Raw genomic sequence first — 15,379 nt, 5'->3', positions numbered from 1 at the left:
GTGTGACATGGAGTGGATGGGAACAGTGGGACATTTGTGGAACGTCCCCAGGTGTGGGAAGGTGAGCAGCAAGGCATCTGGCATTGCCAGTGTAACATCAAGTGTGCGAGAAGACCTTGTTTTGCTTCTAATTTTGTATGCTTTGCATAGGACAAGGCAAAATTTAGTAGCATTCAGTGCACAAGGAAAAAAAAAATGATTTAAAAAAAAAACTCATACTTTGTCCATGTAAACTGACCACTGTCCTTCACTTGATCTGCAAGATGACCAAGGCCCTGACTCAATTAACTTAGTCTCAAGTGCTCCTGTGATATGATGAGGAAAGAATTTTATTGCCCATCTTTTTGTAGAAGGATGTTTAACATGGTATCAGAATGGGCAGTAGAAAGAAGGTCCCCTTAATCTCAGTATTCTGCTTTAACAAATCTATTGTTACCTTTCTCTGTTGCTGAGCATAGCTGGAAATGTCCTCACCTTGCAGCAGTGACCAGCTCAACATGCAGTTCAAACCTTTCCACATGTAGAAGCTGGATGTTCTTCTGCCAAAGCTCTTTGAGGCACTCTTGAAACTCGCCAAATGGATACCCATGGGATTGAACATGTCTTCACTGCTTCCTTCTTTTGAAGGATGGTTGGAAATGAGGTGGAGGAGAGTCCAGGATATGCTGTCTGCCCCCAGGGCCTCTGGTGCATTTAATGAGCTGGTGTTTGGACCAGTTGTTCTCAGAGCTGGGACCAGTGGTTCCTTCTCCTTAGGGAGTGCCTGTGCTAACGCGAAGAACCTCCCTGCTCCCCTTCCCTGTTATGCATTTTAACCAGTGTCTATTCTGTCAGGCAGGCTCGTTTCTGCTGCAGGAGTCATCTCTCCATCTTGCACAGGGTAGTCTGGAGGTTTAGGGCACTGCTCCTGCAAGACGTTGGCCAACTTAAGTTGCAGTGGGAGTGGCAGGGAGGAAATCATCAGTCTGCCTCACCTGAGGGAGCTAAGTCCTGCTTTGCTGTATGGAGGATATAGACTTGTGGCCACTGCTGCCAGCACCTTGTATATGAAGTGAGGAGCTTTGGCTTTTTGAAGGACAGGTTTCTGTCTTATTGCATGGATGGAGGAACCTCTTTCCTGCTTCTTCATGATAGGTGGGTTTAAGATGCAGCCCTATTCTTAATGTCTCTTACTAGATGGCTCTAGACACCAACACCCTGCACGTCAGGGGTGCGGAGTGCTGGCCTGTTCTGTAGTGTACTTCGGGTTTGGAGGAGAGGGAGATGGCCAGTGGGGTCTGTAGGCTTTCTGCAGCAGAGTTCCTGTTCTGAGGCAAGAACAGCTGTGCCCCTTTCCTTTGGAGCTGTTGTGACGGCAGGCAGGGACTGTGAAACCCTCCTGCGCCGCTGAAGCTGAACGGTGCGTGAGAGAGGCTGCACCTGTCTGCTCCCTCCCAGACTGCTTTTGGGAGGATGCTTTGGGGCTGGGATGTGAAACGGTTGTAGAAAGCCACTCTGCCCTGGAGAGTGAAATACTCCTGCATATTAGTGCTCTGTGCTGGACTTGATCTGGGGAGAGCTTTCCTGTGACGGTGTCTCAAGCTTCTGCTTTTATCTTTCCTCTAATACATAATAGCCTGGAGAAGACCCTTCAGGCAGGGGTGCTTTGTTACTTTCTTTAGATTCATGATTGCTGTTTATACTGTAGTGTAATAAACATGATTAGCATTTCTGGCTTATTTCAGGGTGTGTGCTTATGTGTGAAAAAGATTTGGATACATTAACTCTGCCATCTTTCTTACCTGTGCCTGAGATATTATCTGCTTACAATCTTTCCTGATACACAACAGCTGTGGAAAGGAAATAACACTCCCCATGGTCTTGGGAACATTTCGGTAGCTTGACTTCAGTAAGCAGTACAGTGGTAGGAGGAATGAGGGGTGGTATGTGCAGTGTCTTGCTTTGAAAACTGGCTTCTGGATCCTGCAGAGCATGGTCAGCAGGTGGAGGGTGTTTACATTGCACACTTCACCTGCAGTGTCCAGTTGCAACATGCTCCATGTATATAAATTCAGCTCTGCTTTTCTTTGTGTCACAGGTCAGAGCTCGAAGTCTGGGGACCCCTGAGGTGGAATAAGTGTCCGCTCAGCAGGTGTACTTTCTCCTGTAATGTGCTCAATATCTTCCAGCCTGAATCAGCTGTGGGTATTTCCACTTGCTGAGAGGCTGAAGACCAGGGTCTTGTGGCCTAAATTCCACCTAATGCTCTCTGCTTGTAGGCTGGGAGTCAGCTAGAAGGAAATAAGGGACTTGGTGCAATTTAGGCTATGTGAATCGGGCTCCTCCTCTCCAGCGATGCCAGTGTGCCATAGGCATCTAATGTAGGAAACTGCTAGTGAACAGGCCAGGCCAGTGACCATATTTTCATTTTCCAGACTGTTTCTGGACATACCTAACTGGACTCCCCACCTCTAAACCAGGTCCAATTTGAATTCTTAAGCCAATCCCATCGGTGTTAGGCAGGGCAAGGAACCTGATCCAAGCAGTGCTGCTTATTCCTGAAAAGATCATGTTATCTCACAGCATTTACCATGTCCCTGTAACTGGGGGGTGGGGGAGAGTCTTGGAGACGATGCTGGTGCATGTGTTGTTTTCTGGGTGTGGGGTCTTTTTGTTGTTGTTTTTTTCTAGGTTCTTTTGTTTTTCCCTCTTATAAAGTTTGAATGCTTGCATTGCACCCATGGTCTGGAAGGACTCTGTTACCTGTCAGCGCCAGACAGATCCAGTGTTAAATGAGGAAGATGCTTAGGCTTTCGGACAAGGTGCGCTGAGGATGCTTTGCAGCATTCCCAGAGCCCTCGGCTGGGAGGGAGCTCAGCCCTCCCAGGCTTGCTTGTGGCCATAAAGAGTGTGATCTCTCACTATGTTGGCCCTGGTAATCTCTGACTATCAATCATCCTCTTCTCGTTTGGAAGAACTTTGACTTAATAATAAGAGAGATACATCAGCTTGAGTAATTTCTGTTTGAAGATATTAAGCTCTGTGAATACTGAAGAATATCGTATCCTAAGCTTTTGAGCAGTTCTGACTGTAATGCAGTGCCATTCTTGGAATGATTTGTTTCAACTATCGGGCCAGTTTAAATAGAGCTATTTAAGTATATCTTGCTGTTCCTCATACATCAAAAAGTGAAGTTCAGTGAATAATGAGTTATCATGGGGCAGCACAATGAGAGAAGAACTCATCATAGCTTTGCAATAAATGGCAATGTCATTAAAGGAAAAAAGACTTTTTGTCTATAAGCTTAATTGGAAAAGCCAGAAATTTGAGGGGAGTTTTGAGTGGAGATTTTTAGCATGCTGACCAACTGGAATGTATTGTAATAAGAGCAAATTTCTGCATGCAGAGGATGTCCAAGATTCTGTGTGAGCCACATGGCTGTGGGATATTTTCCTATGTGTGCCTTTTTATGTAGATAAGTGACAGTACCTGATTTCTGGTCCTGGAGGGGAAGTGTAGTACCTTATTATTGAACAGCTTTCCAAGATGCAGCAATTGTCATTAAAACTCAGCAGTGGACAATAGAGCTGTATTTGGCAGGTGTGGACTTTTTTTTTTAACTGTTAATTGCAATGACTTGCAGTTATGTCATGCTGTAGTTTTAAACTGTGCGAGGCGGTTTGACTCGTTTATGTTCTTATTCAGGTCTTTAACGTGCACACAGAAGAAGCAGGTTTCTGGGATTGCTGATCATACAGATTGGAGGTGGGGATGGCCAGCCCTGGTGTACCAGCGGTATTGGCACTCGTTCTTTCACTGAGTTTTCTAACAAAGCCACTATGCTTGAGTTTCCCTGTCTGCAGAATATGGGTCCATCGTGCAGTTTATAAAGAATTTTTAGAGGAATGATGTGCAAGATCCACACCACTTTTCTTCCCTTTGTGGTGCTTGCTTTAACTTACTGCTTTTAGTAACTAGAATCATTGTACTGCTGTGGTCTCGGTGATAGTTAGCAGGACACCACGATCTGCCCATCTGCAACAGTTCTGCTGGAAAGGCGTAATCTGCAGGAGCCCTTGTTTGCTCTTAAGGATGAAATGCAATTGAGCATCTGGTAAAGTCTGCTCTATGGTAGAAATTAACTATAAATATATACCTGGGAATTTTTTAATCATTAGGCTTAAATGGATTATTTCCTACCAGTTGTAGGACTTCTAAAAGCCGTTTTTTCTCCTTCTATAAGAAAAATACCAGTTTGTTGGGCAAATGGTGTGCTATGGGTAAGATGTGGCAACAATAATGCACGAGGAGCGGCGTGACGAAAAAGACATCTTCCTGCTCTGCTTTTGTTTCTGATTTTTTTTTTTTTTCCTTCCTAATTACATGGAGTTGGAAGAATGAGCTGGCACGATATGAATGTTGCCATCCCATAATAAGAGTTGTGGTCATGGGTGCCATGCAAGCATGAAGCTTCAAGGGACTGTGGTGTGTTTTGAGGACAGACCAGGAATAATTCAGGCCTGCACATGGCTTTCTCAGGCAGAAGGTAAGCTAAGGGAATGTCTACAAAGCTAGTGCCCAAAACTGGAACTGTGTTCCCTGTTCCAGTTAGACCAATACATAAGCCAGTTCACTGGATGTTCCCATTAATTTGGACTGCTTACCTTTCCAGTTTTTCCAGCTTGTGATTTGAGCAGAATGAGCCAGTAGGGAAAATGATGGTCTGGAACTGGCTTGACTTGTCTGTGTCTCTCCTCAGAAAACCAGTTTCTTTTCTACCACCAAAATAGGGACTGGCTCCACAGCTATTGTTCAGGACACCGGAGACTCCACAGCAAAATCATCTGCCACTGCCTAGAAAAGGAACAGCAAAGGAAAACTTGCAATCCTTTGCCAGCTCCTTCTGCGCGCCTCTATCTACTAAGGCTTTTCTCCACTATACAAATGGTGTAGCAGCTGCGGCTTGAAAATCACTGGGGTTTTCCCCTCACCCTGGGGTATTTAACTGTATCTAGCCCTGGCACCTTTACAAGCACAGGCAGCAGAAGCTGTGTGTGGGGCCAGTGTCATGTGTGGGGCCAGTGTCATGTCTGTGCCGAGCACGCTGCTTCTGGCAGCCATGCTCTGCCTCTGTCTCCTTCCAACATGGCCACAGCGCACAAAGTGGGTTGACCCATGGAAACACAAGTTGCGCTGCTCTTCTGACTTGAGGCCTTCAGGCCTGTGATGACCTTGAGCCTCTTGTCGCTGAAGATACTAGCACGAATAAAAACCTTTCCTTTTTAACAGAGAACCAACCTCTTGTGTTACTGAGGGATCTCTGGGACGGGTTGGATTGTTTTTTCCCACTGTGTGTGTAAGAGGGGGCATGGTAGGGAGGAGGAGACTGGGTACTCAGTACAGCATTTAATTTTATTGTGTAACTCCACCGCAGCATGCTCATGACGTGTGTTTCTGACTTAACCAAGAACCACTGAAGGTGCAAAGCCCCTTCGTGTCCTCCCTGTTCCAGGAAGTCCTGACAGGCTTCTGGCTAAACAGTCAACAAGTCCAGAGAGTCCCTTTGGTGTTTTGATGCCTGTGGAAAGAGAAGTTGGCAGTGGGAGTCATTTTCTGGCTTGTGTTGCTGACTGTGAAGGCAAAAAAAAAGTCAGCTTTCTTGGCCTGGAACGACACTGAGGCTGCGTGCTGGCTGGAGAATGCAGCCAGTGGTCTTTCCCTTGTGCCTTGGGTGTTTTGAAAGAGTTTTCTTTGATATCAGAGTAGACCCTAACATTGCCTGAGATATCCTGGTTGAATTCAGAGGTCTGTAGCTGAGATCTGAGGCCTGCCTTCTCCTCAAGACTCACTTTGCTATCCATTTTTATATAGCTCTGCGTGGGGCAGTAGTATAGACTTTGATGTACTGTATTCTCACCCATCTCTAAGGGCTCCGTGCTTTTGTATGCTGTGTATCAGTGGATACAGCTGCTATGCTCACTCACCAAAAGAGTTTCTTTTGTTTCCCTGATATTGCTAGGAGCCATTCTCAGGTATGTTCTGCCAGATGAAATAAAAGGAAACCTGTGAATCTCAAAAACTTGGAATCTTGAAGAAGACCACATAAGGAAATTTTATCTCTGGCAGCACCAAGGCCCTCTGACTCAAAAGATCACAGCAGTGATCCATGTCTCTTGAGACTTTGGAGATCAGGGGCTAGATTTATCTTTTTATGCTGAAGGTTGCCAACCTCTGACCAAAAGGGGCAGGGGGAAGAAAGATACACAAGTTGGTTTCACTGGGAAGAGGGATATGCTGAAAACCTGTAACTGAGTTGGCTTGAGCTTGTGATCCAAACTCTTACAGTAGCTGGCTGTGATCTCCTATAATATTCACACATTGTACTGGGGTGGGTTTTTTGTTTGCTGCTCGCTTGCCTTTTAGTCTTGTGTGTGCATGAAGAGGAGGGAATAGCCTGTCAGGTGGCAAGAGGCAGGAAACAATCTCCTACATGTGCATCAAAGGGACTGACGTTCAACGACTGCAGTTGGGAGTAAACCGTGTCTTAGACCAGGAAGAAAATAAACTGAGTAAATGAAGCCGCTAGAGTTGTTTAGTGTGCGGAACAGAGCTTGGCAGAGGAGATGCTGGCTGCAGCATTGCACATCTTCCTGGCCTGAGTGATGTTGTGTCGGGGAATTGGAGAGGCTGAAATCCTCTGTGTTGGTTCTGAATCTGGCATATGCGATAATTGAGATTTACTGTAGGTTCCAGTGGGAGAAATGGAGAGGATTGCAAACTCCCAGAAAGTCGTTTGAATGCTGTGTGCACTTATATGAGGAATACAGCTGGGAAAGGGATATTCCTCCTTCTTTAGAAGGACCTAGAGATCAGCTGAGACCATTTGCTCTAGCATTACAGAGTAGTGTAAAACTCAGTCATGGGATCTTTATTTTTGAATAGTTAACAAATTGGGGAGTAGTGATAGAAGTGATTACAGCTGTGATTAACTGTTGCCTTTGATTTTTGTGGCTGAACCAAAAATGTGGGTTGGTTTGACATGAAAGATGAAAAATTTCTTTTGCTAACAAGAAAAATTAAGATTTTGGGTAACCCTAAACCCAAGTATTTTGGATTTTCTAAACTCATTTAGGTTAAAGAACAAGTGATTGAAAACTAGAAAGTTTTTGAGAAACAGGAATCTTAAGGGCCATTCAGTGAATTCAAGTTGATTTCAGTCCTCCTGAATCCACATTTTGTGGAACGTAACGTGGGACAGGTTCACCTGCAGAGGAGAAGGGAGCTGTAGGTCCCCCCAGCTGCTCACTTGCACTAGCAGCTAGACTCTCTCCTGTATCATGGGGGTGTAATCACAGCTATTCAGCTCCCTTATTCAGAGCAGTGCTGTGCACACCCTTGAAGTAGTTCTCCAGACCAAAAGACTTCCCAGCATCTATAGCAGACAGATAAAACTGAAAGTCAGTCACAGTGAGGAATAGAGCTGTTTTTTTTCCAGAGAGCAGTCTGCATGTGGAAGGCAAGTGAAAATTATTCCCTAATGAAAAAGCAGTAAAAGAACTGAAGAGCACAGCTAAACAAAGGTCAAACTGTGCAGACTGAATGCAGACAGAGGTTAAGCCTATTTGCAATACATACACAGAGTGCAGTAAAATGAAGGTGGCCAGCCCAAGGAATATTACCAGACATAGATAATACATATATATGTAGATAATATAGGCAATCATACATCCTGAAATCCTGCCATCAGAACAAATTGCAAAGCACAGAACACGCACAGGAGTTCAAAAAGACGTAGCTGGAGAACATAATACCAAGATCACCACAGAAACAGTGTTCCTTGGGGGTCACTTTGTTTAAGGCAACCCTTTAAGGCTCTACAATGCATTGGCAAGCAAATTCACAAAAAGTGAATTTCCAAATAGGTGCTGGAGCTAGCTAGGTACAGTGAAATTTAAAGCGCATGAATGCAGGAAGGATTGGTGCCTGCTTTATAAAAGCAAAAAAATAAGCCCCCTCAGATTCACCTGCTGGGCACAAGACCAGCCCATGTGGCAAAGCCCCTGTCTGCATGTCTATATAAAGTTCAATACTATTCAGCAGTGCTTTGCTGTGGAACAGAAAGTCTCATGAGCCTGATTGGAAACACACTGCAAACGCAATTTTACAAATGTATGTGCTAAGCAGCATTTTTAATGAATACAAGAGGCATTTTAAGGAATAGTGGATTAAGGAAGTTGTGTGAGATACTGATACAGGCCCTTGCATCCCAACAGTGTGTATGATCCGTGCTGCGTCCCCCTTGTCCCTCAGACATGCAGCAAAAGGTGAAAGTGTTAAAAAATAAGTGTTGTTGATTGAATGTGGTTATTGACCAAGTTATTAGCGTATGGTTCTCGTTTAAAGAAATAAATGCTATTTTGAACTGTTATCTGTATACAGAAGGTCTAAATGAGGCCACCTTGAGAACTCTTTACCCCAGTGTGGTTACATGAGGAAGGTACAGAGATGAGAAGACTTCCAAAAGAGGAAATCATGTCTAGACTTCAAAATGCCAGTTCTCAGTTTTGTTTTAGGTGGTGATATCCTGTCTGGTATCTTTGAGCCTGTATGGAGGAGAAATAATTGACTGAGAGAAGGAAACTGTCAGTAACACAAGGAGATGCCATGTATCATTTCAGAGTAAAAGTTCCCAAACTTTCATATTGAAAATCATCACCAGCCCTCAAAATTTGTCTCAGACTAGAAAGGCAGTGTGTGTTTTGCTGTCTGATAGTGTAAATTTAATACCACTGGCCAGTAGTGATGAAAAGTGTTCTTGAGAAGGCAGTCTGCAAGGTCTTGACTAACTTGCATGCTGTAGCCAGTGTGCCTTCTTCATATATTTTATGTTAAAAGCTAAATATTTTGGCTTTTTTCATGTTTTAGCTGTCTTGAGGGGTTGGGATGGATGTGCGGATTCCCAGCTTTTTTTATAGGTGACTTGATAAATGTACATATAGACCATTGGACCAACAGAGTTAAGTTCACTATTTCTGATAGTTCAAATTAAGTTCCCCCAGTTTTGCGTATTTTCTGTGTGTACTGTGCCACTGATGTTGGGGGGGGAGTCTCAAACTCAGTAGTTCCCTAAACAAGGAGGAAAACAATTATTTATGCTATTTGTGGTTAACCTACAGAGCAGTATTAATGGTCTGTAAAACCTCTTCAGATAGCTGACTCAAAAGTCTCTATTGAGAAACTTTAAACTTGAAAGAGAAATTATATGAGAAGATAGGATAAGATGGAGTTAAAATCATCAGGAGAGCGAGTTGGTGTGCACTTGAAGATCCTCTGGTAATGCATTCATGGGAAGTAAGAAGGCAGAGGAGTGTGTATTTAGGTGCTGAGGGGAAGAAGCCATTAAGTGGAACCAAAGATCTTCAGTACAGTTACTTCTTTTACTCGGATGACAGTGGCAGTCCATGCCTGGGTGCAAATACTGGAAACTTCACTTGAGGTGCAAATAATTGCATTCTGTATTCCTCAAATTCAAATATGCTGGAGTGTTTTTCCAAGCAGAAATGATAGTGTAACACTTAAAGCTTCAGATGGATCCTTACAGCCATTGAGATAATTATATTTGCAATGTATAACAGTTGTGCTTGAAAACAGGACTTGATGCTGTCATGTATCTTCTGTCCCTTCCCATCTGCAGAAATTCACTCACAAATGAAGTCTGCCCCTTTGCAGGGAATAATGTAAGCGAATAAGTGTTACGAAAAAGTCATACTTGATTGGATTTTTTTTTCCTGTGGACTGTTAATGTTTTAGCATATTTTCACATAGCAAATTTGAATTAAGTAATTTTACTTAACACTAACCTGGGGCTTTCCTAGTCTTAGAAGAGGAAGGCAATGCAGTTATTCTGAAAACTTAAAACAGTCCCAGTAAAACTTAGCTATTTCTTCTGTGCTGTTAAGTATTCAGATTTTCACCTCAGTCCTTCTATTGATGGGCAGGCGTTGTTTTTTTAATTATTCATTTAAGCTTCTTTGTAGGGATTTTTGGGGTATCCCAAGCTTTCTCTTAATCCATTATGTTTTCGTGATTATGTTAATCCATACTGTGACAGTTCTTGCAAGAAAACTCTCAGCATTTCCCTTTCTCTCCTTTGTACTTTCTCAGAGGAGATGGAGTGTTGCATTTTTTTTGTTGTTTTTACTTCTGGTATCACAGTGGAAAATAAAAGCAAGTTGCTTTTGCCCCACATTCGTGTGTGCCCACAAATAGACGCACATGCACACTCCTTCTCTCCCACATGTGTGCACGCATGCAAACACACACAAGGAGTTTGTTCTTGCTTGTGCACAGCCAAAAGAGGCCGGACACGGCTGTCTTCGGCTCAGTGGAAATTGGCACCATCCCATCTCCAGTAAACAACAGCCTGACGTCAGTGCACGCAGCGGTGATAGCAGTATAACTTGAGAGATTTTTCAACTGGCCAAGCTGTTGAAAGGCTATCGCTGGGTTTGATAATCTCTGGCTGCACTTGAGAGGAATTGGTGCAAAGGTGGGGGAAGGAATGCTTGGTTAATGACAGAAATAATAAGAGCAATTCCTGATAACTTCATATGGGGTGGAGAGGTGATTTTTAAGTCTTGCAATGAAGGGTATTTTGATTCCCACTTTGGTGGCTGCAGTCGCTCACTCCAGTGTTATTCCAGGTTCTGAAATCCTGGCTGACCTGCAGAATTCACATTCGTTCCGTGTTGGAAGTCAGAGAACAATTAAAGTGCCGTATAACAGCCAATCAAGCAGATGATGAAACTTGACTTTTCTATTGTGTCGAATTAAGCACTTTCATTATGATTTTAATTCCTGATGTTTGCTTTATTCAGTTGTAGATATAATTCAAAGAACTGAGCCTGGTGGTGGTAAGATTTTGACTAGTTTCTGTATATTCAATTTCTGTTACTGGGATATAAGTATATAAGTTGTTGAGGCCCCAAACTGTGACTAGAGCGCCCAGAAAAGGTTTACTTGAAAGATACTTGATTTTTCATCATTATCAAATTAGGCCAGAATAAAGGTACCAGTTTGTGGTGCTGGTTTCCAATAAGGCCTGTAGAAAAGTAGCTGTTTTCCTGCAATGCTACAAATGCCTGGACTGCAAAGTTAGCAAAGCCTCAGTTGCATTTCTAAAATAGAGCCCCTGTGACTTAAATTTAATAACAGATGGTTCTCCTCATAACCCGGCAGTTGAAAGAGACTTTTCTATTGTTCAGTACTACCACTGAAAACACATTTCCATTATGAACTTACAGTACTCTTATGCCAAAACCAACAGTTAAAAATGAATGGTTTGCTCTGGTAACAGGACAAAACAAACATGAAAATCATTGTGTTGTGTGACAGAAAATCAGAATATTAAAGTTAAAGAAATTGATAAACCTACCAGAATAACTATTTGATGCGCTATTCTTCAATCAATGACAGTTCCAAGCAAATATTTCAAGGATATAAAGAATAGTGCATCGGCTTCTGCTTTGTTTCTGGTACTGCTGCAAAGATAGCAAGAAGTTTGTATTCCATTTAGGTCCCGTTATGAGGGATTTACAGAGTTTTGTGAAATCCTGGAAGGGAATGTTAATAACTGCCAATATTAACATTTTCTAATGTACAAATTTTTACATCTGCTTTTAGGGTATATTCAGAATAGGTTAATCATAGAATCTGTCTTAGTAGGGAGCGACAAGAATGCGAAAGGGGAGGAAAAATTGGTCTTTTTCTAGGATGGCGCCTGTCCTGTTAGTAGCTTTGAGCCTTTTGACCAAATCTGGTGGAGATGCGCAAGTCTCAAAGATTCACAACTTCTGTGAAAGTGGGCAAGAATGTGAGTATCTGTCTGCACCCATACTTCTCAATTAATTCATCGAGATCAAAAGCAAGCGTGAGATAGTTCTGTGCCTCTCATCAAGAGAATGATACAACTGGGATTGCTAACCTTGCAGAGGGGAAGGAAAGGGTGAACAGCAGCTCCTTCAAAACCAGGGAAGTCCTGACTTTCTGCGAGTCTGACTGTCCTTGGAGGCTCGTGTGGCTGCTTGACATTCTGCTCCCCAGAGGGGCTGGCATGTGGCAGGGCTTGACTGTTCTTGGTTTATGAGAAAAGCCCAGGACTGTTTCAGAAAAGAACAGAAACCAAGCCATTGGAAAGCCTGTGCTTGAGAGTTTGCAGTAGCACAGGAGTTGACTGCTCAGGTAAGGAATTTATTCAAGAGGAACTGGCTGGACCAAAACTTTCCAAAATCTCAGGCTAAATAGCCAGGCTGGCCATAAGTGAGCTGATGACTGCCTGTGGGCAGAATTGGAGCTCTGTTGCAGCGCAGGAGACGTGCGAGGTGGGTGGTGAGGCCCCTGGAGCCGCAGTGGTGTGGCGAGGTGACCTTTCCCCAGCTGCACACTTCTTACACTTCAGGGCCCGTGGGCAACTCCAGCATCACAGCTTTGTCCCCATGCAAATGAGAACTTGCCAGTGTGTAGGAGAAGGGCAGGCCTCTTCAGTTGTCCTTCCCAGGCAGGTATGATACAGGCTGGGCAGCGCTACCTGTGCACAAAGTTTGGAGCAGGTTGCCTTAGGTCTGTTTATTATCTCTTTCCTTCTCCGTGGCCTGGTGGCAGGCTGCTAGACTGTCAGTGCCTTGCCTACAGCCTGCCTCCTTGTCCGGGGTCTGGCTTGTGCCTGGGGAGGGTGAAATAGTGACTTGTAGGACTGCGAAATTCTTACAGCAGACTTAGCTGAGCAGGGATCTCATCCTAGGGTCGCTTCAGCAGTACTGTGCGTTACACGAGGCTTGTCACAACCCCCAACAGGACTTCCCCTTCCAAAAACAGTACCAGCAATAGCAAAGGCAGATAATCTCTCAGCTGCAGCCTCGCTGAAGATCTGTTATGCCATGAATGGGAGGAGATGTGCAGTGGGGAAGTTCCTTTATGTTCCTTTTTTTTTTTTTTTGCCTTTCTTTACTATCTCTCATCTTGTCCAAACAGCCTGCTACTGCTCTGAGTAGGGAGATGAGTTGGTGGGAAAGGCCTGTGCACTTTACCTCTACCTCCAAGCGGGTAAGATTTGCATTTGCTGCCAGTGGTAAGAGTTACCCAGAAGTGCTCACATTAGCCTTGACCTAAACCACAAGTCAGTGACATGTTGCAGCATGTTTCCTCTTGCTGGGAATCTGCAGAATGGCCTTTTGGATAGCCAGCCCGGCTTGGCTCTCTTCTTCATGTAACAAAGTTTACTGGGTGGCTGTTGAGGTTATGGTTCACTCTGTGTTGAGTGAAGCATTAAATTTAGCTTTAACGTGGCCAGGGGTCTGATAATAGGAATTTTAACCAGTCGCAAAAAATCTTGGATTGGCTTTTGGTTTTACGGAGGTAGTCCTAAAAAGGCTCCCAAACAGGCTGGTCTGCTATCAAGGTGTAATTTTGGTGCGATTTTGTCATGCATCCTAAAAGGAATTACCCTTCCTCAAATATTCATAAAAATCTTGTGGTCAGTGCCTTCAAAGTAATGTTACAAGGCTTCTAAGCAAACGATGCAGAGTACTTCTTTTTGTTCTCAGATTATTTTTTGATCCTTGCAGATTGATATTTTCAAGATTTCAGTGTAACGTACAAGGCTAAAAACCAAAAGAAAGAGAGAGCAACTGAAGTTCTTTTTATTTAATCACTTCTCAGTACTTGGCAACACTGCATGCTCCTGCCTTTTGCCCCTTCTGTGCTTCTATAATGGTTACAACTTTTCTGAATAGTAAAGAATTGTCATAAGGATGGGCTCCCTCTGTACTTGATCACAACGTGAGATGGGAGCAGACTGCACAAATAGCTTTAGGCAAGACTGAGGGAGGGAGGATTCTTACCAGCATTTACCACTGGAGCTTTGTGGCTTTATAAGGCAAGAGCTGTTCCCTGACCTGTTCTGTGTCTGCTACAGCAGGCACACCAGCAAGTTTAATGAGGTGGAGGACAGTCCCCAGTAGATGGTGGGGATTTGGGGTTTTCTTATTTGTTTTAAGACACACCTACAAAGTGAAGGAGCAGAATTACTCTGCAACTTGCATTGGCTCCATCTAAACTCGAAAATCCAAGAACAATTCCCAGGTTTGGTTTCATACCTTGGTCAGGTCCTCACAGTTTATTGGCATAAAGTCTGGATTTCCAACTGAAGGAGACCAGCAAGAGCAAAAAGGGAGGGAGACACAGTCATCCTGCTTCATAGTTTAGAGATAGCCACCATGGCCTGCTCCTTCCTTTGTGTTTTTTCTTCTGTCTAATTGTTTTTTCTCACCCCCGGTGGGCACAGGGTCCTATGGAACATGTGATGCCTTTGCCTCCCCTCCCTTGCTCATGTCTCACTGAACAGAAGACCAGTCCCACTCTGAGGGATCCCAAAGTTCCCGACAGCCTTTTTCTCAGACTGGAAATGTTCTCCTTCATGTTTGGCCTTTTTAAGGGTAGTATGAAGCACACAAAACTTACTGATTTCTTCTTGTTGGCAATGCCATGAGAGCACAACAGGGAGGAAGAAATCAAGAAAACCAGAGCAGAGGGTGCGGTAAAATGATGAACAGGAGGAATCAGACTCTTATGGATCTTGACAGAGCAAAACAGGCATTTGTGTGCTATTTGGACAGTTGGGTAAAGTACACAGCCCTCTGCTCCGCTCACTGCTGCTCCCAGTTGAGGCCCCCCTAGTTTTACCTGTGCAAATGCCTTGTGGGTTTTTTTCACCCTGAATAAAACAGTATGGTTAAAAAACAAAACAAGAAACCAAGAAAAGATCTTGCAAGTGAAATGCCTATTTCTACCACTGGAAACTCAATTTTCTCCGTACTACAATAATTAATGAATTAAAATGGCTGAAGACCTTCTTTAATTATAATACTATTTTATTTTTCTTTTTGGTAGCAATAATAGTCAAGCAATGACATGCCGACAAAGACAGTTTTGAATGAGTAGCAGTCCTGAGGGCTGCCATCCTGCTCCCCCCACCCAGCCCCATCTCCCAATTCTTGATGAAGAAAACAAGTTGATGCCTCATCAAGATTTTTCTTGTCCTTTCTGTTGGTGACAGGTATAAGTGTTGGTAACATCTGCTGGCCTGAGCTTGCCGTCTCCTGCAGCGCCGGTCTCTGGGAGGGCAGCGCAGAGGAGCCAGGAGCCACGGGCGCCCTATGCCAAGCACCCAGTGTGGCTTCGCCAGCCAAAGCCTTCAGCAGAACTGCGTCTGTGACAGCAGCAGCACAGGCTTGGCACGACTGGCAGGTCTCTGCTTATCTCGTGGTAGTTTCTTAGGCCCTAACTCTCACAAGTGGCAGGGCTTTTTTTTTTCTTCTTTTTGAACAATGAATGTTATTTTAAG

The sequence above is a fragment of the Phaethon aethereus genome (genome assembly GCF_964289735.1).
Source record: "Phaethon aethereus genome assembly, chromosome: 3".
In the NCBI taxonomy this organism is placed as follows: Eukaryota; Metazoa; Chordata; class Aves; order Phaethontiformes; family Phaethontidae; genus Phaethon; species Phaethon aethereus.
Note: the sequence above shows the minus strand (reverse complement) of the source record.